The following is a 27,317-nucleotide window of genomic DNA, read 5'->3' as shown; positions in this document are numbered from 1 at the left end:
CTGAATGATAGCTTTGCTGGGTAGAGTAATCTTGGTTGTAGGTTCTTGCTATTCATCACTTTGTATATTTCTTGCCACTCTAAATACTTGGTTTTCATTGATTTGTCATATTTGAGTTGGTATTCTTTCTTAGAGATTTTTGAATCTGCAGTGCAAGGCTAAGATCTAAGTGGATTTCTCAGTTCATATATCAGCACACTACACCATATATATGTAAAATCTCTATATGGAAGTCACGGAGTAAGAGTTATTCAGTTTAATGGAAATGATCGCTCATTATGGAAAGTCCTCTGTGGTCAGTGAATCCCTAGCCTCGGCTAAAACATACACAGAAGCCTGAGTGAAAGGACGTGAGTGGACGAATGAGTTGCAGTTGGAGAGGCCCAGTGACTGGTGACCTGGAGACTGAACCCTCTTCCTGAACAGGCTCAGATCAGGACCCAGGAGCAAGACACCAAGAGACCCATCCGCAGGTGCCCTGAAGGAGGACACCCGGATATCTCTCATGGTACTGTCCCCTCCCTGTGTTTGGTGATGAGGATGCTAAAATGACTCTGGGAACTTACTAGATGGCACTAAAGTGGGAGATTTCATTCAAATATTGGCTAATTAAATATTGTTTAAGCCTCAGCTATCTCATCCCCCAAATGGGGTGACTTGATACCTGGCAATTCACAGGAAGTTGGAAGAATTAAATGAGATTAGTGTTTGTGAATGTCCCTAACCCAACAAATAGCACTTAATAGTTAGTAAATAAACTGATATGGACAACAATTGTTGAATGCCTCCATGCTGAATATTACAAAGAAACCGTCCTTGCCCTCCTATGCTGGGGCAGGAGATTGAGAAGAAAACCAGCAGGTATTATATGATGTGACCTAGCAAATGACAGTATCTATAATAATAAAAGCGTAATATGCTAATTAGATCGGACAGCCAAACAACCTTCCAGATGTCCTTCTGGACAAAGCCGGGGCTGCACAGGCCACGGCAAGCCGCCACAGCTGCGAGGGCCAAGCCCCTTGCACAGATTTTGTGCATCGGGCCTCTAGTATATATATAAGAACCCAGAGGGTCCCAAAACACCTGGAGGGACCATGGGAGACTTCAAGGGGTGACTCTTGAGCAGCCTTGAGGACACAAGTAGGTGTTTCCAGGAATAGAAAGGAGAGAAAGGGCTCTCCAAGCAGAGGTAGCTGCCAGGGCAAAGCTGGGGGATTAAGAGCTCTTGCTGGTTTCTTCCCTGCCGAAACGCTATTGTTATTTATATTCATGTAGACCCAGGGCACAGAGAGGCAGTGCTAGCAGTTAGTGGTTAGGACCATGTAGCATCCACCCCATCCCCACATCTGCTTTCCACAGTTTCAGTTATTTGTGGTCAACGGTGGTCCAAAAATATTAAATGGAAAATTCCAGAAATAAACAATTCATACGTGTTCAATTACGTGCCACTTGGAGAAGCGTGATGAAATCTCATGCTGTCCAGCTCTGCCCTGCCCGGGTCATGACTCATCCCTTTGTCCAGTGTCTCCGCACTGGAGATGCTCCCTGCCTGTCAGTCACTTAGTAGCCATCTGGGTTAACACAGAGCTTGTGTTCAAGTAACCTTATGTTCCTTAATAATGGCCCCACATCATGCCCACCTGGAGTGGCTGTATTTGAGCATCGACCTATGAACCAGGAGGTCATGGTTGGATTTCTGGTCAGGGCACAGGCACAGGTTGCAGGCTCAATCTCCAGTGAGGGGCGTGCGAGAGGCAGCCAATCAATGATTCTCTCTCATCATTGATGTTTCTCTCTCCCCCTCTCCCTTCCTCTCTGAAATCAATAAAAATATTTTTTAAATAATTATAATAATGGCCCCAAATTACAAGATGCTGGCGATTCAGGTATGCCAAATAGAGAGGACGTAAAATGCTTCCGTTCAGTGAAAAGGCCTGTACATATAGGGAAAAATGCACAGTATCTATAGGGTTCGGTGCTATCTGCGGTTTCAGGTATCCACTGGGGATCTTGGTTTGTATCCAGAGATAAGGGGGTCTCCTCTACACCACAGCCCAAGTCTGGGTTCAGATCCTGAGTCCCAGTGCAGGGATTCAGGCAAATGGCTTAACCCTCCCACGTCTCGCGCTCCTTCACCTGCACCGTGGGGGGGAGAGCAGGAATAGCTCCTCATAGGATGATCGTGGGGTGAGACATTTGAAGTGGAGTATGGATGCTGACTGTTTCATGTTAGAGTAAATGCTGTAGTCATTTCAACCGTGAATGAATGCCTGCTCTGTGTAAAGCAAGCGGAGTTGGTGGCTTGGGAGAGACCAAAATGAGAAAAATATGGCCCCTGTCCTCCAGGAAATTTATAACCGAGTGACAGAGATGGATCCGTAAACAAGTAGCAGCGCCGCTGGAAATTAGCCATGAGCCACGCGGAGGGGGAGGCAGGGGCATCACCAGAAAAGACGTTTGTTGCGGGGACGAGGCGGGATCCTGGGGGGAGAGGGGCTGGTGCCCACGGAGTCCTTTGGCTCCGTCATGTGTGAGTCAGGGCAGGTCTGGCCAGGCCGCGGTTGGCCCCGTTTCACTCCCTGTGGCTGACTTCGCCCTGGCTCCCGTCCGTCTACCTGGCCGGAGTTCACATGCTTCCCTTAGCGCTGCAGCTGGAGAGGTAGACCGGGAGGTTCCTGCTATCAGCTTGAGAGAGGTGCATCGGAGAGAAGTCAGGTCACAGACAGGTCCCGAGGATGGCGCTTCGGGGCCCATTCACGTGATTCCGCTCCCAGCCGCTTCGTTGCTCCCATCCTGTTGCTCTCCATTCTGGCGGCTCCCAGGACTCCCACCGCGGAGGGAGCTCCCTCAGACGTGCAGGTGGCACCCCCATCACTCCCTCAGCCCAGACCAGAGGAAGGAAGACCAGAGGGAGGTCTGTGTTGTGTTGTGGAAGCCAAATCTGAGAGAGCAAAGAGGTTAGTGCAGCCCCGCCCCGCAGCGCCCACCCTGTGCCCTACTGTGTCCATGTGTCCCCCACCCCCGGCTGCCAGGCCAAGATCGAAATACCTACCCATTGGCCCCAGTGTCTTCCAACAGTTAGGTCCAAACTATCCTATTTCTGGCAAAAATATGTCACAGGTGTGGTGTGTGCCTGGCTCTGAACCATAGTTTCAAGTGCGATAAATGCTGTCTCTCCTCTTTGACCAGTCTGGTCCGAAGGCGGCTCAAATTCAGTATCGTTACGAGAAAATCAGGGAAGGAGTGAGCATGAGCTGGCTGCATGGGAGAAAATTTAAATAAATCTTTAATACGACAGCCTGTTTTTTGCCCAGGGAGGTGCAGGGAATTCTCCGGAAATCTTTCTGTATTACGGTATAGTAGTTAAGTCTTGGCTCTATCACTTTTTAGCTGAGTGGCCTCGAGCAAACAACTTGACCTCCCCAAGCTTTAGCCTCCTCATCTGTGCAGTGGGCATGGTCGTTCATAGAGCCTCCTCACAGGGTTGGAACGGGTACTTCCATGTGTTGGCGAGTGTTGGGCTTGGAGTGGTGCCTGGCACCAGTAAGCACTGCGGGTCTGAGCTCTGACTCTTACTGTGGGCACAGAGAGAGATTTGGGGTGCCGTCATTCCCCGCTGCCTCACTGGCCATACCTGAGGACATGGTCGTGCCTGTGAGCCATTAGCCAAGGCTTTTGTGAAGTTCGGTAACATCTGTGTTCAGTGATTGGGCTGACGCTCGTTGGCACTCGGAGGTCTCTGAGAAGGAGAGCGGCAGAGACTCTGACCTGAGGCCTGGAATAGGAGGGCCGGTTTCCTCCTGATGCCTCACACAGACGGAGGAGAAGCCCAGCCAGTGGTGAACAGGGCCGCACCTCCGTGTGAAGTGCTGGGGGCCACTCCGGTGTGTGCAAACTGTGGCCAGAGCACAGGGTTTGCGATGCAGGTTTCCTGTCGGGGCTCCGACCAGCCTGGCTCACACCGTGTGCCGTCTGCGCGGGACGTTTCAACAGCCTGAGCGGAACACCTGTGCCTCTGTCCTGGGTCTTGCCTTGTGTGACAGGATTTGCACAGTTGGCCACCTATATGCTTGCATGTCTGCATTCCCACCTCATTATTTCAGTCAAGTTATTCAGAAGAAATAGCCGGACTGGAAAGTGTGAGAAAATAACATTCACATGAGGTAGAAAATGCCCCTTATAATACCTTTCTGTTTAATTAATGTAAAAAAAGTGTGCAAGTCTACCATAAGATTATTGAGGTCGTATTATATCCTTTTCTCAGTATGTCTGTTTAGGCTTTAGGGAATACCTGAAACCAGAATTTTCCCCTATACCCGTGGTCGGCAAACTGCGGCTCGCGAGCCACATGCGGCTCTTTGGCCCCTTGAGTGTGGCTCTTCCACAAAATACCACGGCCTGGGCGAGTCTATTTTGAAGAAGTGGCGTTAGAAGAAGTTTAAGTTTAAAAAATTTGGCTCTCAAAAGAAATTTCAATCGCTGTACCGTTGATATTTGGCTCTGCTGACTAATGAGTTTTCCGACCACTGCCCTATACAGTTAGGTCAATTGTCATTTGCAAAATGGCATCAGAGGAATAGAGGAAAAGTAGGGAGAGTCAGTACCCACGGACCCACATGCCATGAGTGCGTGACAATTCATGGAAGCCCTATGCCACTGTCCTGGACCACAGTGAACTTGATGCTTCGTGAGAACATGCTCAGTGCAGAAGGGAACAGGACATAATCCCGCTGTCCAGCACCTGGTTCCCCAGGAGCGAAATACAGCCAGTCACTGTGATGCGCGGTGAGGCATGAGTGCTATGGGCAAGTAGTTTTTCACAATCTTCCCGGGTCTGGATAAAGTTTTTAAAGCAAAGAGTTTTATCCATGTGGGAGCACTGGGGAAGGTCTCATGGGGAGGGGGTTCCAGTTGGCTCTCAAAGCATGAGGAGAATTTGCCAGGCAGAAATGGAGGAGGGAGAGGCGTTCTAAGCGGAGCAAAAAGTAAAGCGGGTGTGGGCACAGCAGCAGTTACAACAGAGAACATCTCGTGACACACCCAAGGCCCACAGAGCTTCTGGATATTTGTGATGTGTGTACATTTCTTCAACTAAATGCCTTCGGGGTTCGATCCTTTTTAAAAACTATCAAAGCTTGAATTATCACTACAAGCCTGTTAGGCCGTCTTGTTGTTCTTGCTTAGAAGACGTATGTTACCATCTTTCTCTAAAGAGGACCGCCCCGTGGCTGGCGGCATCTTTGTGGTGGATACAGACGCTTGCTGCCATGGCGGCACTTAAGCTGTGAAGCCGAGGGAGTCGGTTATTTCCTTTTAATCCTGTAAAGCAATGAACATGGGATCTAACTCCACTGGTGCCCCATCTTCTCAAATAAGGTTTCTATAGAAGACGTGTTTTCCCCTACTGAAGGCAGCGTGGTGTCGTGGATCCTGTGGGGTAGGAGGGGTGTATTTCTTTGGACGGGTTTGCTGGGTCTTTCAGAGGTCACGTGGCAGCCTCTTTTCTGATGGCTCCTCCACTCCCGCCACGTGTGACTGCGTCCACGTTGGCCAAGCAGCAAACTTCCAGGACATACCTCAGTCCCTGCACAAAAGCAGTTTGAGAGATGCGCCCAAGGCCAAGTCAGCCCTGCACCATGAAGGTATGTCCTAGTTCTTAATGAAAATATGTGAAGCGGAGATTATTGAAATAACCTGAGACTGTTGTGACAGTGATGGAAGTCTGTCGTCGCATGACCTCTGTTTGTTTAGTGTTGACTAGGAAGGACGCACACACTCATCTCTCCTGGAGAAATTGTCCACGGGCTCCACTCTCTGCTTCACCTTCCTGGTTAAGCATGTTCTCAAACAGCTCACCTGCTCCCTGTCTCTTGACTTCTGCCTCGTGCTCTTTTCTTGCCTTTCTGCTCCCATCCCTCCACCCCCTTTTCTACTTTCCCTAGACCCACCATCCACTGTCCTGGATGTCCAGCTCTACTTGGCCCGTTTGTACCCTCAAGTCATTTGTAGATCCAGTTCACTTCATGGATGTTGACATGACATTGTGCATGTTTGAGAAATGGGTTTTCCAAGGCAGTGCTCACCCTTTGGGCGAGACAAACAAGTAAACGGCCAACTACAGGGCGGAAGTACTGGTGCAGCTGAAATCCTGGAGAAGGTGTGGGAGGCAGCAAGATGAACCTGTCTCGGCCAAACCCTCCCGGGGCACCTCCTCCAACTCCCCCCATCTTCCTGTGCTCCCGAGGAATAGGGTGCAGATAGGTTTCCATACTTATTAGATTATATATACATACACAGTTGCTTGTTTAAGTAAGTCTAGCCAGTTATTAGTAATTGTACACCTCGCAGTGCATAGCGGGTAGAACACAGACAATACGTTGTGAGTTCCCTGGGCTTGGTGTTTTTCATCTGTAAAGTAAAAGGGTGACTGAGAATTCTGGCCAAGATTTTTCTGGCTTAAAAAAAAAAACCAAAAAAAAGGTCTGTGATTACCAGTTAAAACAGCTATATATTTGTTTTGAAAACTATGTAGATGTTTTGCCTTTATCTTGTAATTATATCAACATGGTTTGTAAGTAAATTTCTTTACTAGGATTAATTTTTAAGGGTAAAAAGGGGAGAAAATTTCGTTTTTATTTTTGGCTTTGGATGCAAAGGTTTGTTACCAATGCCAGGGCAGTGGAATTGAATGAAATGCATAGTCAGAGGGAAATTGTGCTGCACCACATGGAATTTCACTCTTCAAAAGTCTCTGCTTTCTGTCTTAAAAAGGAGAAACTGGACTAATTTTAAATCAAATATCGTTTTCAAAAATCGTTTGGAAGTGATTCCAAGGATTCTAAGAAAGATAAGGATGGTGTTATTTCTAAATTTAGTAGCCCATGATTTTTAAAGATTTTGATTCCTAGTTTATGCCTTTGGGACTCGTTATAATCAGTAAGTAACTTGTTATTTTAATATCACAGGGAACAAATGCGATTTTTAACTCACAGTAATTCTTATTAGGCCACGTCTTGCGGAGGCGAGGGCACCAAAAGTAACTGGGCTTTCTCCACCATCAGTGCACGAAGCAGCACTTGGAAATTGTAATCTCAGAATAATGTCCATCACCCCACGGCCCTGCTTCTCACGGCCATTACAGGTGCCACTTGAGTCTTCAGAAACCTGCCTTGATTCTTTTCCCATTTCCTTTTCAAGGTGAAGTCTTCCTGGGAAATGTTTTTGTTTTATAGGCTTCATCCAATTTAGCTTACATTTATCACTTGCTACTTGGGTGGACCCTGGGGGCTCATTAGGAAGACCAGATATACACACCGTATAATTAACCACCAATGTAAGGAAAACTGTGCCAAGTAAAAATTTTAAAGTTAGATTATTTTATCTGTACTTTTATGAAATTCCATGGAAATGGAAAGGCTAGGACAAATAACTAAGCGTGTATCTGGCCTGTTACATGAGTTTTATCGAGTTTCAGATCTAATTGAAGAAACCACATGTGGGTTAGGGAGACAAAAACTTTAAGAAATGAACAGTCAGCAGTACAGCAGAACCTCGTATAATGTCATTTCATTATGGCATTGATGAGATGCCGTAGGCACTGAACTCTGTCGGTTTCGTTATATTTGTCGTTTGGCTTAAAGTTGCAGAACTCATAGACAACGTTAAGTGAGGACTCTTTGTAGTTCAAAGGAAAAGACAGCAGCATTGGAAAGACCTGGACATGCTTAAAATGAGAGTCAAGAGAAGCTGAAATTAACAGGTACTAAGGAAGGCTGGTCAAAGGGATCCATTGGCAGTGGGTGTGAAAAGCTGCTTACTGAAGACTTGTTAACAGGATGCATTTTAAATAGATTAGGCTCTCCTCCTGTGCTTAGAATTCGTGATTTTTTTAATCCTCACCCAAGGACACGTTTATATTGAGTTTTAGACAGAGAGAGCAAGAGAGAGAAAGAAACATGGATGTGAGAAACATCAATCAGTTGCTTCCTGTACTCACCCCAACTGGGGATCAAACCAGCAATCTAGGGATGTGCCCTGACCGAAACCATTTGGTGCACAGGATGACACTCCAACCAACCGAGCCTCCTGGCCAGGGAAGAATTGGTGATTTTTTAAATTTTTAATGTTGTTTATGCTTTAATAGATGGCACATGTTTATGGTTCAAAATTTTAAAGTTGCAAAATGGTCTAGACCAGTGGTCGGCAAACTCATTAGTCAACAGAGCCAAATATCAACAGTACAACGATTGAAATTTCTTTTGAGAGCCAAATTTTTTAAACTTAAACTTCTTCTAACGCCACTTCTTCAAAATAGACTCGCCCAGGCCGTGGTATTTTGTGGAAGAGCCACACTCAAGGGGCCAAAGAGCTGCATGTGGCTCTCGAGCCGCAGTTTGCCGACCACTGGTCTAGACTGAGTGATAAATCTCCCTCCCACTCCTGACTCCAGCTGATTATTTCCTTTCCCTGAAGATAAGCAATGTTATTGGTATCTTTATAAAATTTTTCTGATGTGTATACACACCAATATACATTTTGTCCCCTTTGACACATATGGTTACATCCCACAAGTCCATAATTGCTTTCCAAACCTTTTGGGTCCAGGTATGTTTTAGAATGCACCATATTAGATTTTAGAAAAGTAATTTGGTGCGTTTAGCATCAATTGCACAACACCCCCACAGGGTCTGAGCAGCACCCAGTAATCAACCACATTCATTCTCTAGGGAGACAGTATTCACACAGAGGGGAATAAATCTGAACCATAAATAGCCTCCTTCCAGTTACCTTCCGGTGCCATAGTCAAAGAAGTTTTGGCCCTAAGCTTATTTTTTTAAAAATGTAGGTTTTTAAAGTTTTTCAGATGCTGGAATTGCAGATAAAGGATTGTAGCCCAGAATACACTGTTGTGTGCCCTGTTGGGTGTGTGTGTTTTTTTTATTTAGCAATATATATTAGAATGTGTTCCATTTCAGTACCTAGAAAGCTTCCTCATTTATCAGCAACTACACCTGGCTCACATGCTAGCCTTCTTGCAGAAAATAATTTACATGTATAGTGGTTTATGTACATATACATACATGTGTATGTAGGTAAAGATGTATAAGATTCATTGAGAGCAGAGTCAGGTCTAGAGCAAGTTATTGATAGATCAGGCTGTCTCTAATACTATAATGCCTGTTGTTTTTTTAATAATACAGTTAGAAATAGTGTGTGTGTGGAGGGGGGGTGGGGGGTGGAGCCTGAAGGATTGAGGAGAAAAAAAGAACTGGACAACAGTGTGGTGATTTGGGGGCAGGGGGCGTGGGGGTGGAAGAGGGCATAGAGGGATAAATGGTTATGGAAAAAATAAAATAAAAAGTGATCACTGATCACAGATCAATATAACAAATATAATAATATTCAAGTAGCTTAAAATATTGTGCGAATTATCAAAGTGTGACACAGAGACAGAAAGGGAGCAAGTGCTGTTGGGAAAATGGTGCCCGTGGGCTTGCTCCATGCAGGGGTGCTGCAAACCTTGAATTTGTAAAAAAGAAAAAAAAGTACCTGTGAAACACAAGCAAGCAATGCTCACACACACACGCACACAGAAGAAGATGAAAGAAACAGTAATAATAGTGGTTTTTGAAGAAAATACGCAAGTTAGCCAACCCAATAGAATCACCTTATATAACCTCATCATGTGTTCAGGGTGGGCAGCAAGAAAGCCTTAAGAACGAACTGGAACCTAGTTTCCGGTGTTCCTCAGAGAATTCATTGCCAAGCACATATACACATTCAGGGTTTATTTGTGATAGAGTCGTTCTTTGTAGGGAAGTTGCTACTCGGAAAGGCGAGAGGCTGTTTAAATCCCAGAGAGCCTTTGTAATTGGTGTGTCAGCACCAGCGACTGGGAGGCGAGAGCCGGTCGGTCCCAGCTTACGCAGTCGTCACCGTGCCCGGCTCTGGGCAGAGCAGCCTGACTAAATAAGGCAATGCCCCAGTGAGCCTTATCAGCGTCTGACCAAGGACGCGGGGCTCGTCCCCCCACGGGCTGTGCGCCCTGCGAGGCCTTAACCTCCTGGCAGGTGCGCCGTTGTCACACACATCAAACGTCCCCACCCCCGGGCTCCACGTGGTTGCACCTGCATTTCATTTTCTCTAAAAGCTGAGGCGTCTGGTCTCCAGAGAGGATGAAGGAGAGGGTTCAGTTTACCAGTCCTCAGCGTGCTGTGCGTGTAAGCAGACTTATTTTTAGTGCTGTGTCAGGGGAGAGTTTGTTTAGGCATTCATTCACCGCCCCTGGCTCCCCGGCTCTCTCCCCACCGGCCCAGCCCAGCGCCTCCACAGCGGCCTGAGCGTGGGGCTGGGGTCCAAGCAAGGAGAAAGCGATCGGGGCCACCCCCGAACCTCCGGGTGGAGGGGAGGAAGGAGGCGAGGTGGAGCTTTTCGTCACGTATGGTCATTAACTCGCCTCTCATCTTTCATTGCCTTGGTCTCTGTGTTCTGCGTGTTTAAACTCTGCCAGTCTGTAGACGTAGAAAAAGAAAAGGGAGCATTTTTTCTCGGAATCAATCCAAGTGTTCCATTCCAATGCCCACAGGTACTATCCTCCGTTTCTGTTCGTCTTCAAACCTACAAACTGGCTCTAATCCAGGCATGGCCATACAGGGCGTGGGGGTGCGGGGTGAGCGTGTGCCCACACACGTGGTACAGACCTGCCCCACGCCGAGGGTTGCATGTGATAACAGCACAAGGTAGACTGAAAGCTAACAGTGGGTGTTAGCTCTGAGCTGGATTCACGACTAGTGTCCACCCTCTCTCAAGTCCTCTATCTTCCCTCCTCCCCCACTTCCCCTCCCCCCTCTCTCCTTCCCTCCTGCCTTTTCTTAACCCTTCAGTGTAGAAGGTTGAAGGAACACATCCCTCCGGTTCTGCCTTCTGTATGCACTATCACCACCAGGCCTCTCTCCTGTTCTCTTCCCTCTTTCTCCATTTTCCCCGTCCACTCCCTCCCCTCTGTAAGCGCTCAGCAGTCGATATTTATTATAGCTCATTGATTCTGTGTACACGGAAACATGCTGTGTCTCCTGTGTATTTTTTGTTTGTTCATTTGAATATATATATATATTCATTTCCAGAGTAGGTTTAGCGATGCTGCTTCATTTCCAGAGGGAGAGAGATGGAAACATCAATGATGAGAGAGAATCATTGATCGGCTGCCTCCTGAACACCCCACACTGGGGATCGAGCCCACAACCCAGGCATGTGCCCTGACCGGGAATTGAACCGTGACCTCCTGGTTCATAGGTTGATGCTCAACCACTGAGCCACGCCAGCTGGGCTCTCCTGTGTATTTTTAGTTTATATGAATGGCACTGCACCACAAAGCTCATTTTCTCTTATTTATGTTTTATTTAATACATTAATAACATTTACATGTTGTGTATCATTTTTAGGGGGTTGTTGTTTTTTTGCGTCTCCAGGCTGCGTTTTCGGATCCAGGCATGCTGCCTGTGTCCCCCAGGGCTGTTGGTCTGATGGCTGCACACCATCCCAGACTCTGCATGCCCCCCCGTGTGACTGACACGCCTGACTGGGGGACATTTCGGGGGCCTCCGGCTCCCCACTATCTCAGGCTGTGCTGTAACAAACATTGTGTCCAGCTCACTTTTAAAAACCAAGATGCAGGTCCTTCAAGTACCTCTAGTAAAACCTGGTACTCAAATTAATGCAAACATTCTCAAGTTCTTCGTTTAAAATGTTGTTCTACACCTTAGGATACTTGGTAGTGCCCACCCCTGCGTGAATACCATCGGCATCTCTGTCCTAACAGCACAGAAAAGAAATCGAAACTTTCTGATAGGGAGTGGGATGCCTCCTGGCGTTGGGCAGACAGCCTCTGGGTCATCTGTTTTAGAAGAAAATATTCGCACATCTGCCCTATTAATAGTTCAGGTCTTTGAGGAGCCAAACTGGGAGGAAGATTCTAGACTATGAAGGGGGTCTAATCTGATGTGCATACTGTAACTTGAGGTCATGGAGTGCAGGACGAGCATGTGCTTTGGAGACTGGCAAAGTCTCAACTCCACCTTGGGCAGGTCATTGAGCCGCTCTCAGCCTTGGTCTCTTCCCCAGTGAAAGTGGGATCATTATAGAACCCGCCTCAGAGGGACACGAAAGTTCATGTGCGCGGTGGATCGTGTATGATGCCTGACACGGTGAGCGGGCCGTAAGGGGAACGATGGGCCTTAGGAACGCCGCCTCGCCCCAGGTTGGATTAGGGAATTTGGCAGACGCGTTTCTCAGGGCTTCTAGGAGCCGGCTTGGTCCTGTCGGAGAGTTGCCTCTCACCATCTTCCAGTCGCTTATGTCAGAGCTGCTGCTCAGCCCTCCTAGGAAGGGAGAGGGCGGCATCAGTGGTTATAGAAGAGGGCAGGGTGTTGGAGGGTGTATGTTAAGATTTATCCCAGGACCCAAGATCATCAGAGCATGAATAAACGTGAGGGAGTAATTGTGGGTCAGAGGTCAGGTGAGAACAGATCTGGACCTGTTGCGTAGGCCAGGGCGTGGCACGTGGACTCTGGCCCTCAGGGGAACATTGAGCATCTCTCACCAACTCCCTCGAGCCTGAAATGTCCTCATCAAACTTCAGTTTGCAACTTGTCCATAGACACTTGCTTCCGAAGAAGAAGGGGGTTATTTCAGTGTGTTGGGCACCAGGGCTGGGTCTGCACGCCTGAAATAATTGGGTCCACACATCTGTCCACGTGGTATTTTCAGCTCTCTTCACCAAATTGGCTCAGTGGGTCAGCAGGGGTCTGCTCCTTAGATGTTAAGGCGAGGCTTAAACGCCCCAGGGACCGCTGCTAGCATTCTGCTCCAGGGGGCACCCTGATAAGCAGCGTAGGTTTAGCGGTGCTGCTTAATTTCCAGTTCCTTCTTAGTTTCATCTGCATCGCACAGAGCTTATAAGAACCTTTATCTGAATGATCAACTTCAGTGAAAGGTCATTTTACTGGGATCATGTTTGACTTAAATATAAAACCCAGTGTAATAAGCAAACAGTGTCACCAATGGCAGATTTCCCCCGTAACATTTCAATTACTTCCAGCTGATAGGTGGCATCATGTGGAAGAAAGGGTGTGGGCTTCATCGTTAGAAGTCCCCGGGCTCCGTCCGATGCTGCTGTGTCCTCTGGACAGACCGCTGTCCGAGCACACTTCCTTATGCCTCCTTATAACAGGGACTGACAGTCCCGAAGGGTGGTTGGGAGAGCTCAGCGTAATAATTTTGCTCCCCAAGTGTTTAGCAAGATTCCTGGAATATAGATGCTTATCAAGTAGCATAAAATTCTGTATCTTTAGAGTGTGTTTGTGTGTATCTACATACACATTACAGTGGTATATAAATATTAAAATCGTGATTTTCACATTTCTCTCAAGGACTTAAGAGAGTTTTTCTCGGTTAGCCTGCTGGGCATGTCTCCTGGGCTGTGTGGACCCACACTAGTCCCTGTGTTGCTGTCTTTCCTCTCCTCCCATCACCCACCTTTCTCTGGGTCTTCCGCCCCCCTCCCCTACCTTCCATACCTTCTCCCTCTCTTATAAGAGATGGGAATGCATTAGAAGTGTAATTAATTAAAAACAAATATTTGGAAAACACCTGTGTGCTTTCCTGAAGAGTAGACAATCCTCGGCCGTCAAATTAAAGCCATCCCTGTCCATGGCACCTCTGACGGTCCCCTGAGGGTGGCAGGTCCCCCACGTTTCATCACCTCATGGTCGCTGCAGGAGTGCCTTTAGCCCAGCGCCTGGGACTATTAGGACTTTGCATCCCATATGGCTCGGTTATGGTGCCTCCCACCATGCTGTCCCCGTGGGCGCTGGCGCCAGCGAGGCTGGGTCCCCTCAGGCACACATTTGCAGGGTGCACATGAATGTGAGGGAGTATGATTAACCTTACCTGCTCCAGCCGGCGCTGATCTATATGAGTGAATCGAACTCGGTGATCTCTGAGGCCTTTCTCGGTTTCCAGATTTTGTGAAATAGGTTGATATAACGTGAATTCATTCCAGGTTTAATTAGAAGATTACAGGATGTTTAAGGACTATGGTTAGCGTTAGCGATCCACTTATAAAAATAATCAACCAAGGCCCTGGCCAGGTGGCTCAGTTGGTTGGGGTGTCGATCTGGGCACCAGAAGATGGTGGGTTTGATTCTGGGTCAGGGCATTTACCTAGGTTTTGGGTTCAATTCCTAGTCGGAGTGCATGTAGGAGGCAACCAATCCAAGTTTATCTCTCACATGTATCTCTCTTTTTCTCACCCTCCTTCCCTCTCCTCCCTTTCCTCCTCTCTCTAAAAATCAATAGAGGGCATATCCTTAGGTGAGGATTTAAATAATAATAATAAGAAGAAGCCACGAATCCTTGAGGATGTTTCTGCTCTATGCTCACATGTGTACACATCTATTGCTAGACATGTTGATCTATGTTGTATGAAATACAACTTCATATTTCACCTTCCACAGGTGATTTGATTGCTATGTCCTTAACCCCTAATATTTAGGGTTCTTTACCATTCAAGTTGCAGGAAAACGTTAGCTAGAAGGTATAATCACCTTACCTCTAACTTGATCTACTAAAGCAAAGTAATTTATTTTAGTCAGCCCTGGCCGGGTGACTTGGCTGGTTGGGGCATTGTCCTGTGCACCAAAAGGTGGCGGGTTTGATTCCAGGTCAGGGCTAGGCTCACTTTTTAAAGATAGTAAAGAGAGATCTAGTTTTGTTTATACATAATAAGCAGACTTCTTTAGAAACAAAATGATAGCTGCCACAGTTATTGAACATTTGGGTTGGAGGGAACTTTAGGACTCTACTTGGCACCTTCAAGCTGTAGTTTCAGGTTCTGTGGGCATTCTCGGGATCCATGGGCGTTCTCGGGATCTGTGGGCGTTCTCTGGATCTGTGGGCATTCTCGGGATCTGTGGGCATTCTCAGGATCCATGGGTGTTCTCGGGATCCATGGGCGTTCTTGGGATCCATGGGCGTTCTCGGGATCTGTGGGAGTTCTCGGGATCCATGGGCGTTCTCGGGATCTGTGGGAGTTCTCGGGATCCATGGGCGTTCTCGGGATCTGTGGGAGTTCTCGGGATCCATGGGCGTTCTCGGGATCTGTGGGAGTTTTCGGGATCCGTGGCGTTCTCGGGATCTGTGGCATTCTAGGGTTTGGTGGAAGGCCTGTTGCAGGAGGCAGGGAAAACCCGGGTCCCTGCCAGCCAGAGCATGCACCCTGGTATCTCACTGTGTGGGGGGTGGAGGGAAGTAAGTTAAATTTTTGTTGTTGTTGTTTTTAAATCTTTATTGTTGAAAGTGTATGTTAAATTTTGTTACAAGAGCAGATTAGAATTCTCACTTGAACCCCTTCATTTTATAGCTGAGGAAGCTAATGGATCACAGGGAGGTGAGAGGCCTCTGGTCACACTAGTAAGGAATCAGCAAAAGAACCCAAATCTCTAAACCCACGGACAGCTTCCCCTTGACCAGTGCGCACACAGTGCCGGCCCACGTGGCCAGTGTCAGGAACACCGTGACAGCCACACTCTCGGGGGACCAAACAGGTCGGGCTGCTGGTGAAGAAGGGAAACCACTAGGTCCTGTGTGTCACCCCCTCTCCTTCCAGCCTCTCTCTCATTGGTTTTCACACCTTCAGCCTCCCATTATGTTGACACATTTTGGGGTCAGCTCTCAAACTGGACCCATGTTGGAAAAGTTGAGCAAGATAGAGCTACGGCACAGAGCGCACCCCACACCAGCTAGGTGACCCTAGATGAGTAATGGTATCTGTCCGGCCAGATTCCAGGTCACAGATGGAGACTTGTGCTCTCATCACTCCACTGGAGTTTCCAGAGGAGGGGGAGTGGCTTCAAGGGTTGTGGTAGCTTCTAACTGGTAATACCCTTGGTGTGTGTATCTTCAATTTACAAAATTCTTATTTTTTTAAACAAGTTTTTATTGATTTCAAAAAGAAGAAGGGAGAGGGAGAGAGAAATAGAAACATCTATATATATAAAAGCCTAAGCAACGGGTCAACCGGTCACTGTGATGCACACTGACCACCAGGGGGCAGGCGTTCGATGCAGGAGCTGCCCCCTGGTGGTCAGTGCGCTCCCACAGCGGGAGTGTTGCTCAGCTGACTGACCTGTTCCAGCGGCCCACCAGCCCGGCGGCCCACCAGCCCAGCAGCAGCCGCTCACTCCCTCAGTAGTCCTGCAGGTCCAATATCTGGAGAACAGGCCAGGCACCGACGGACTGGTGCCACCAGCACGATCCAAAGAGCCCCGCTGGCCTCCTGGAAGTTGGCCTCAGGCACCATGGCCGCTTCCCCTCCCTAGACACTCCGCAAGGAAGAAACGATATAGAAAGAAAAGAAATAAAAGTGGCCTCCAGGTGGCTACTGACAACCGGCGTGAATGTCAGTGGGACAGATCCAGATCCTGGGCCGGCAAGGGTGTCCTACCACCTGCCTGGAGGGCTGACTGCATCCTGGGCCTCCCTCCCCACCCCCGTACCTCCCTCGGGATGGGCGCCATATGCGGGGCTGGTGCTCACCTCTCCCAATCAGGACTGACTGGGCACGAGCCCACGGCAGGCACAGTGGGGCCGGGATGAGCAGGAGCGGCAGGCAGGAGCAGCAGGCAGCCTTGGACTGCCAGTTTCGGTCCAATCCCCGCAGGCCACGCTGAGGAACCCCACCCATGCACAAATTCGTGCACCGGGCCTCTAGTCAGTGGTAAGAATCATTGATAGGCTGCCTCCCGCATGCCCCACATTGGAGGTGGAGCCCGCAACCTGGGCATGTGCCCTTGACCAGGGATCAAACTGTGACCTCCTTGTTCATGAGTCGGTGCTCAACCACTGAGCCACACCGGCTGGTGTTTTTTTTAATCTTCACCCAAGGTTACTTTTTTCGTTGATTTTTACAGAGAATGTTAAAGGAAGGAGGGAGAGAGCGAGGAGCAGGCAGGCAGACAGACAGACATTGACTGGTTGCCTCCTGCACGCAACTCGACAGGGACTGGGGGATTGAACCTGAAACCCAGGTACATGCCCTTGACCTGGAATCAAACCCTTGACCCTTCAGTCTGTGGGCCGATGCTCTAACTCAGTGGTCAGCAAACTCATTAGTCAACAGAGCCAAATATCAACAGTACAATGATTGAAATTTCTTTTGAGAGCCAAATTTTTTAAACTTAAACTTCTTCTAATGCCACTTCTTCAAAATAGACTCGCCCAGGCCGTGGTATTTTGTGGAAGAGCCACATTCAAGGGGCCAAAGAGCCGCATGTGGCTCGCGAGCCGCGGTTTGCCGACCACTGCTCTGACTGAACCATACAAGCCAGGGCTACAAAACTCTTGCACACAAATCTTACATCCCCACAACAAACATAGTGATGACCAACTCCACACCTCCTTTTAGGTAATCTGTCCAGGACTGCACAGCTTGCAAATGACGGGCCCAGGACCCAAACAGAGGCCTTCTGACTAGAGCCCCACCCCACTGCTGTCCCGGCTTCACCCGGGTGGTTCCACTCACTGTCACCTCATGATATTCAAGGGCTGCCGAAGTTTGCCACAGTATAAGGTTTATGCTCTCGTCGCTGTTTTCTTGTTTCACAAAGGAACAGACACGATGTACGTATTGCTTTCTTTTGTGTAGAAAAGGAGAAAACGGGAACTTTATTTTCTTGTATTCACTTAAAGAAACTATGGAAAAGGTGTTTTGTTTTTGTTTTTGTTTTTGTTTTTTTAAATATATTTTATTGATTTTTTTACAGAGAGGAAGGCAGAGGGAGAGTTAGAAACATTGATGAGAGAGAAACATCAATCAGCTGCCTCCTGCACATCCCCCACTGGGGATGTGCCCACAACCAAGGTACATGCCCTTGACCGGAATCGAACCCGGGACCCTTGAGTCCGCAGGCCGATGCTCTATCCACTGAGCCAAACCGGTTAGGGCTGGAAAAGGTTTTTTAAAAAACATCGACACTGGTTGGCTATGGCTGGATCAGGACCAGGTAAAAGGGAGAGTTTCCCTATTATTCTTTTTTTATATTTTTTGAACCATTTGAATATCTTATTCAGAAACTTAATATATATTTTAATATGTTTTTATTGATTTTAAAGAGAATGGAAGGGAGGAGAGAGAGAGAAACGTCAATGTGAGAGAGAACCATTGATCAGTTGCCTCCTGTATGCAACCCGACTGGGGATCAAACCCATAACCTGGGCATGTGCCCTGGCCGGGTATTAAACTGGGCATTGCTCAACCAACTGAGCCATGCTGGCCAGGACAAAATGTAATATATTTTTAAGTTATTGAATTAATTGATAAATATTAATTGGTAATGATATTGAGTACCCTATGTGCATTGTCTATTCTTTGGGACTTTCCATGTGTCATCTGTGATCCTCATGATAACCCCAAAAGGTGGGTTTACCACCATTCCTGAAACGAAGGCACGGCTAGGTGAGGGAACGCCCCGGGGTTGCAGGCCAGTGAGGGCGAGAGCTAATTCGCATCCAGGCAGTCTGATTCTAGAACTCATGCTCCTAAGCACATTAGGAGGGGACGCAACACACAGCGAGAAACTCTTCGAGTGTGTTCCATTGCAGTGGAAGAGAGATCTTCAGGTCTGAAGTCTGTGAATCCGCAGTAACTTGTCTCCATCTGTAGTGCCGGTCCAGGGAGACCATGAAATCTCCACTATGCTAATCTAATCCGAGGGTTACATTTATGCTGTGGCTGGAACAATATGCCACAGATTGAGGTAGCAGGTTTTCTGTGCCAAATAGCACAAATGCCGAGACACCTCAGGACATGCCGAGGGGAGTAGGTGAGAGGGAGCCGTCAGAGCCTCCAGATGGAGGACACAGCAGGGACCAGGGTGGATGTAGAGGTGGCCTCAGAGTGGCCCAGCAGGCAGAAGGCGTCATATGCCACCACCACAGGCGCGAAGTGCCCGCGTTAGAGGGCTTGGTGTGTGTAGGATTTGGTGTGTATCGCCGCTGAAACCCCAGTGAAACAGCAGCATGTCAATGTCTGAGAGAGATGTTAAATTTACACCTGATTTCAATGGGTGTTTTTTTAATCCCTTTTCTTGGAGTAGATCATTTGAAAAGGTAGTGCAGCTTTTAATCACTTGTTACTTGATAGCATCGACCCTACTTTTATTTAAACTCAAAATTTTTGTCCCTAAACGGTTATTATATATAAGAATTAACTCATGGGAAAAGGAGAAATGTTTATGTTAGTTTAAGAAAAATGTTAAATGTACCTGGAAAAAAAATGTGCATCTTTATTAATTCAGATGATGAGGGAAACCAAGTATTTATGGCTGGAATGAGAAGGGAGACCACCCCAGGGGGAGTCTAGAGAGCTTGAGCAGGATTTGGCTGGGTGGGTGTGTATGCACAATTCTGACGTTCGATTCAAATGAGCTCCCACCACACACTAGCCCATAACCCAGCGTGGATCATAGGAGACATTACACGTCAAGTTCTTGGAACAGAAAATGCAGGTTTAGGCCTCGCGTATAAAAAGCACTTGGTCAATCTTAACAGTAATTATCATCATCAATACTTTCTTGCTTGATTAACTTAATACCAGGTATTTATATTTTTTCCAATGGTGATACAGCAGGTCCTCGAATAAAGTTGTTTCGTGATAACATTGGTGAGATGCCCTACGAACTTAACTCTTGTTTATACCCATTAGCCTGTGACGACGTTCGTTTCCTTATACATTTTTCTTAAAGTCACAGAACCCACTGCGCTGCCAAGTGAGGACCTGCTGTACTTGGTGGATTACAAGTCATTGCGTTGCCTAGGAGGAGACTGCACCTCTCCTTTGTACCCTGTCCCGCCAATGCCATGTGATGGCCAGAGGCAGGGCTGTCCTCCAGGCCACAGGTCACCTCCCTGCTCACACCTTCACAGCCTGGGGTGAGCCTGTCCTGTTGTGGGTGGTGTAAACTCCTGGGACCTGTCCCATCCAGTCACCCCTCTTCCCCACCCCCAGATTCAGAAATGTGGCCTATGCCCCTTAGTTTTCAGCTCCTACCACCTATGGCTTTATTTGTCTGTTTCATGTTCTTCTCCAGGATTCCTTAAGAAATGTGCTAGAATTTTTCTTAACTTCTCCTTTACCCTGTCGCTCCTAGAAATCTTGAGACAGCAGCCCTTGGTTTATTGTGATCTTGGAGTGATATCTGTATATATTTGTGTGTTAGCTGGTAATCACCACAGAGAAACACACAATATAACAAAATTGAACTAATAATTTTGAAGTTGTTAGAAATGTGTCTTTAAAAGCACTAGTAATCATTAAAATCCCCCCCCCTTTTTTTTAAAGGCCAGAATTGGTCTCTTTTCTGCTTGATTCTTTCCTACCTCATATGACCTTTCTGCCCCTCAGTCTCAGAGCGGGGAGTTCGGAAGAGCCCGCCTCAGGTCCTTGTTGTGTGGGAAGATCCAGATGACTGTCGGGATAGTAAATGAGAGGACTGGACGTTCGTTGAGGGACCGCACGCTTCCATGATCCTGTTGTGCTGTGGACACACTTGTTCTCCTGTCACCAGCATTGCTGTGGCGGGTTCTTGTTCCAGACTTGTAAATGCACAATTTATTCTAAATAGCTATGCAGAGTTGTGGTGGGAGAGGCCCTCACATGTGGCCTTGTCATTTAAAAATGAGCTTAAGCCCAGCTGGTATGATTCAGTGGGTAAGCGTCAACCCATGAACCAAGAGGTCACGGTCCGATTCCTGGTCAGGACACATGCCCCGGTTGTGGGTTCAATCCCCAGTGTGGGGTGTGCAGGAGACAGCGGATCAATGATTCTCTCTCATCATTGATGCTTCTATATCTCTCTCCCTCTCCTTCCCTCTCTCTGAAATCAATAAAAATATTTTTAAATGGAATGAGCTTAAACATAGTAGAAGACAAACTAGGAAGGCCTCAGGTCCTCAAGTAATTTTAATTGTGCGTGTACGTGTGTGTGTGTGTGTGTGTGTGTGTGTGTGTGTGTGTGTTAATTCTCACCTGAGGATACTTTTCCATTGATTTTTAGAGAGACTGGAAGGGAGGGGGAGAGACAAAGAGAGAAACATCGATGTGAGAGAGACACATTGATTGGTTGCCTCCCACACATGCCCCAACCAGGGCTGGGATCAAGCCTAAAACCCAGGTACATGCCCTTGGCCAGAATCAAACCCAGGACCCTTCGGTGCCCGGGCTGATGCTCTAACCACTGAGCAGCCAGCTAGGGCTCAGGTAATTTTCTGACCTACAAGAATATCAGGGCGTCGGGGAAAGTATTTGGGAAAGAAGTCGGCATGTGATTTCTTAAAATTGGAATTAGCTCTCTGAAAGCTTAGAGCGCTAGGATAATACGGGATTTATTTCGAGTTGTGTTTTCATGATACTCAGCGTGATATATTCAGTACCACTTGCGTGCCTTCTAGTAAAAGCAGGCATCTCTGTTTCCATCCATTCTCTCCATCTTTGTTTGGCTACTATGTCGAGAAATTGGAAAGCTGGTAACCCTGACGACATGTAACCAAATAACCTACTAATGGGCCCTCCTTTGTTGGGGACGTTTAAAAGTGGTTTCATATGAATTAACTAGTGAATGCTCTTTTTTAGCGAAACATTTCCACGATGGTTTTCTTACTCAGCCCTGAAAATAAAAGCCCAGTCTTACTTACTACCTGCGTGGGTATAAAGTTTATTCAGAAAAAAACAACAACAATCAAGTACCATCTTGGCTGACAGAAGGTAAAGTGTAATAGCCCAAGCAGTCTAAGAAAATACCTCAAAAGGCCTATTTAGGCAGAAATCCTGAACTTCAGATAGATGGGTAGGATCCTGTAGCCCGTCTGAATTTTCATTCCCCTGCCAGTGAAATGAGCATGTCGGTATTAGCATTTGTACGTTAAGGTCTTGAAGCAAAAGCCCTAGACTGTAAAAAAAAAATTTTTTTTAGGTTGATTTTCTCTGATTCTTCATGACAGAGTCTAGCTATAGGCTAGCTTTGAGCTGTGGACATCTACAAAACCTCTTCTTTATATCGTATTTAGCTTTTAATGATGAGGGGGCATTTTCGATGTATTTGTCTTCTCTGAAGGGACAGCTTAAGTCCCTGGGGAGACATCTTCCAGCACAGATGTGCAGAAACCACCGCTGGCCGAGGAGCCCGCTGGGCCAGCACGGGGCAGGGTAGGACCAAGCGAGTCTTAGCAAGCCCACTTCTCAGCGCCCAGGAACCAGAAAGCTGGCTCTTCACGTGCGAGCAGTTTCCCTTAAGGCTCCCTCGATCGATGGGTTACGTTCTACAGAATTCTTATCTGGACATTGGTCTTTGGAAAACCACTCTGCCAATATTCCAGAAGCGTTTAGCTTTTCCTTCCGTGATGGTTCCTGTTTCTCCGTTTACGCTCTAGTTTGGGGCCCTGCTGTGGGTCATCCCTCCCAGAAAACCACCCCGCCCCCACCTGCCCAAAGGGCGGTGAGCACCTGGATGCAGAGCGGGAGCTGAGCCAGTGTGGATGGGACCAAATCTTGACTCAAAGCCAGAGCACAACTGGGTTATGTCAAAAAGGGAAAAGGTTGCCACTAGCATTTGCCGTGTTTCTGCACCGCACAGGCCAATTTAAATATAGCAGCTACCACAACGTGTCCAGAATTAAAATAGCCCAGAACAAGTGGCAAATGGCAGGGAGGAGGGCTCTCGGCCAAGCGATGGGCTAAGGGAAAGGGGAATCGGGCGATTGAGATGGACTGTACAGGCTCGGAGAACAGCAGACAGGCCGCCCGCGTCCAACTTCATTGCTTACCTGTCCGGTCGTGTAAAGACCCAGAGCGTAAAGGAGAAGAATGGTGAAGACACTCAGAAGCTTTTCTATTTAAAAAGCTGATGAAACTGTGCGATAGTATAATTTTTCTATTACGGTCTGGTTACTGGATCCCCGTTTAATGATTTCCCATCCGCAGGCCAGGGCAACGCCGTTGCCATTAGGTTTGCCAGGCCTAGAAGACCTTTGTCACCCATCAGTTGAATTACGTAACAACCCTGAAACAAAGCCTTACTTGACAAAGGAGCCTGGTACTGCACATAATGAAATTATAATTTAAAAACAGGGGCAGCCCTGACTTAACTAGTTGCCAGGGCACTGGTAGTAATCAGTACTAGAGTTTTAGCTGATATTTCTCTTAAAAGTATTCATTCCTGAAATTTTTGTTTGGTTGGTTGTTTTTTTAGTTTTTCTTGATTTCAACTCTGTCATATTCCCTGAGAATCAACAAAACTCCCCCCTCAAAATTATTAGAGGATAATAAGTACAGTTAATATTTGTCCCAAATGAGAACAAACAAACAAAAAAACTTCAGGCACACATAATACTGGTTCATGTTGGTTGATTCAGATATATACAGGAGTGGGCTAAAGTTGATTAGTAATAATAAATAATACTATCTTACCTAATAATAGACAAACATGTAAATTGACCGTACCTTCGCTACGCCCATAGCCAATCAGAGTGACTATGCAAATTAACCCAAAAAAAAAGATGGCAGTTAATTTGCATACATAGGCGCCCAGCACCTGTGTCCCAGGAACATCCTGGCACCCAGGTCACTGTGAGGTAAGACCTGGTACAGGAGTGGACCCCCTGCGATCCATCGCCTGGGCAGGAGCAGACCCCCTGCAATCGATTGCAGGGAGCTGGGGCTCTGCTCCTGCCCTAGAGGCTTTTGGCCTGGGCAGGCCTGGGCAGGGGCGGAGCCAGGGATCAGAGGGAGCTGGAGGGCCCCTTCCCAGGCCTAAAGCTTCGGCCAGAGGATTTAGGCCTGGGCAGGGCCCAGCCCACAATTGGTGTGAACTATAGAGGAAACACCTTTTCTGACTGCACATTGGCTAAGCTTCCTGTATGCCACTGGTAATATTCTTAGTAACTTGGGTAATAAGAATCCAAAAAGGTGATCTAGGGTTTTTCCACCACACTTCTGGAGAAAAAAATGAAGGTCCACTGCTGGAGGGGCTAAGAAATGTCATATCCTGCCCTAGCCGGTTTGGCTCAGTGGATAGAGCCTCAGCCTGCAGACAGCAGGGTCTGGGTTTGATTCTGATCAAGGGCATGTACCTAGGTTGCAGGCTCCTCCCTGGCCAGGGCCCAGGTCAGGCTCATGCAGGAGGCAACCAATCGAAGTGTTCCTCTCACTTTGATGTTGCTCTCTGTCTTTCCCTTTCTCTTCCACATTCTCTAAAAGTCAATGGAAACATATCCTCAGGTGAGGATAAAAAAAAGAAAGAAAGAAAGAAATGCATATCCTATGAAAGACACATCTTGAAAATGCCTAAAGAAAGTTGTCATTTTTTCTTGGTGAAGGGACTGGAGTCTGTGTTGATGAAAACACCTTGGTGGCTGTGGTGACTGGCAGTGGCTGCAGCAGGGGGGTGATGGGGCTGGTGCCTTCCCCTGATCAGCCCAGTTGCCTCCCACAAAGGGAGGCCAGACTGGAGAGCGGGCCTAAGCCGTCAGTAGGACATCCCCTGAGGGCCCCCAGTTTGTGAGAGGGGGCAGGTTGGGCTGAGGGACACCCTCCCCAGTGCACGAATTTCGTGCACCGGGCCCCTAGTAATTAATAAATAATAATACAAGAATAAACTGTATTTCGTGTACTCACAGCCATAAACCTACTTTTACCTATCCCTGTATTTCAATCAAATATTACATTCACACTTTAAATTTGTGTATTACATATTTACATATATTTATGTATTCCTTCCCCAAAATTCACTATCAGATTAAGCCTACCAAGCCAACATTCCGTACTGCTGTAGGAATTTTAATGATACAAGAGACTCGTCTTCTCGTAGTATTTAAGTTGATGGTTACTTGTAAGATGACAAAGCACATTTAAAAAGTAATAATAACCCTAGGCCTTTTCGTTACATTTAGAACGAAAAAGGTTTGCTTCAAAAATCAACTTCAGACTTTTAGAACCAAGGTAGATAAGCTGTTTGCTGGGAATTAAGCTGGCGCCGGAGAAAAGAAATTTTAACAAGTAAATGACAAGAAGTTCTTTATCATATTAAAACATGTCGCTCGTGGTGACCTGTTGTGCTGTCTCAGAGCCCAGGTGTGACAGGACCCCCCTCTCAGACCAGAATCTGAAAAAGGGGGGAAATCTTTATATTTTTTTCCCTTCGCCCTGCGAGCTCTCTGTAAGCTGTCACCGTGACGTTTCAGAAACACACTGCAGAGAAATGTCATGCTTACAATCCAAAGGAGCTTTCGTTCCACGACTAGCATTGCAGAGGGCTGTGTGTGCACTAGATGTATAATACGTAGGGAAAGAAAAAGGAGCATGATCTTCAGAATTCAGTAGAATGAATTATGTGTGTCCAGAGTAGCAAAGAATTTAAAAGGATTTTGATACATCTGTGAATCATTAAGTATGTTGAGGTTTTTATTTGAGAGAGAAAACATTAAGGCAAGCATGTCAAACTGGGGGCCCGTGGCCCGCATGCCTCGTTTATTTGGCCCGTGTTAGCCTTCGAGTTTGACACGCTTGCATTAGGGGTTGATCATGAGATGAGGGTTGAAACAGCATTGGAAAGGTGTCAGGAGAGACAGGCCAGCGGTGATTATTTTCGGGGACCAACTTCGAAAGTGATCTGAAACCTGAGGAGGTAGCCACAGGAAGACGGGGAACAGCAGGACCTTCGCAACATCAGTAAGAGCTAACAGCATCAATGCCAGCCGACAGCTGCTCACCGGCCTTGAGCTCCAGTTTGCATGGAAAGAGGCTTCCTAACCCCTTGCTCTGTGGAACAAATGCCATTTTCTAGGGCATTCCAGCCCTCCCTGGAAGAAGCCCTGTCTACAGGGCAGTGGAGGGCTCTGTGAGACAGGCTTACTCTTGTAACCCTACCCCTTAGGAATTGGGGCGGGGGGGGGGGGGGTGAGGGGGGTAAAAAATCTTCATTGTTGAAAGTATTACATAAGTCCCCTTTATTCCCCAGTGATCTCTTCTAGCCTGCCCCCAAGCCCCATCCCAGGCCTTCACCACCCTACAGTCTGTGTCCATGGGTTATGCATCTATGCATACAAGTTCATTGGTTGATCTCTTCCCACCCATCCACCCTCCCCTGCCTTCCCCCTGAGGTTTGACAGTCTGTTCCATGCTTCTGTGTCTCTGGATCTATTTTAAAAATGCGACCCAGACATCTTTTTTTTTCTTATGCGAGAGTGAGCTTTATTTATATGTTTTTATTGCACCCATCCCCCCAACTCTTTGGTAACCATTAGTTTGTTCTCTATTATCTATGGTTCTCTTTCTATTTTGTTTATTTATTTTTGTTTTGTTTAGATTCCACATACAGGTGAATTCATGCAGTATTTGTCTTTCTCTGTCCAGCATATTTCACTTAGCATAATGTCCTGTAGGTCCATCCATGTTGTTGCAAATGGCAAGATTTTATTCATTTTTATGGCTCAGTAATACTCTGTTTTTAATATATACCACATCTTCTTTATCCATTCATCTGTGAGTAGACACCTAGGTTGCTTCCATATCTTGGCTAGTGTGAATAATGCTGCAATGAACATAGGGGTGCATATATTCTTTTTAATTAGTGTTTTTGTTTTCTTCAAATAAATACCCAGTATGTAATTGCTGGGTCATATGGCAGCTCTAGTTTTAATTTTTTGAGAAATCTCTACACTTTTTTCATAGTGGCTGTACAAATTTACAATCTCACCAACAATGCATGAGGGTTCCCTTTTCTCTAACTCTTTGCCAACACATTATTTATTGATTTATTGATAATAGCCAATTTGATAGGTATAAAGTGATATTTCATTGTGGTTTTAATTTTCATTTTCCTGATGATTAGTGATGTTGAGCATCTTTTTATATGTCTACTAGAGGCCCGGTGCACAAAATTTGTGCACTGGGCGGGGGGCGGTTCCCTCAGCCCGGCCTGTGCCCTCTTGCAGTCCAGGAGCCCTTGGGGGGGATGTCTGACTGCTGGCTTAGGCACTCTCAAGCCGGCAATCAGACATCCTTAGCACTGCCACGGAGGTGGGAGAGGCTCCCTCCACCGTGGCTATGCTTGCCAGCCGTGAGCCCGGCTTCTAACTGAGTAGCGTTCCCTCTATGGGAGTGCACTGACCACCAGGGGGCAGCTCCTGCATTGAGTGTCTGCCCCCTGGTGGTCAGTGCATGTCATAGTGACCAGTCATTCTGCCATTAAGTCAATTTGCATATT

At 47.1% G+C, this 27,317-nt stretch overlaps 1 protein-coding gene across 1 annotated transcript in view; it reads left to right on the top strand.

Moving 5' to 3' along the window:
* The window catches only part of JPH1 (junctophilin 1), an 89,142-nt gene that overhangs the window by 24,922 nt on the left and 36,903 nt on the right, over nucleotides 1-27,317 (top strand). The window lies entirely within an intron of this gene.

The sequence above is a fragment of the Cnephaeus nilssonii genome (assembly GCF_951640355.1).
Source record: "Cnephaeus nilssonii genome assembly, chromosome: 18".
Taxonomy (NCBI): Eukaryota; Metazoa; Chordata; class Mammalia; order Chiroptera; family Vespertilionidae; genus Cnephaeus; species Cnephaeus nilssonii.
The sequence above is the reverse complement of the archived record's forward strand: the minus strand, read 5'-3'. Positions and strand labels throughout refer to the sequence as shown.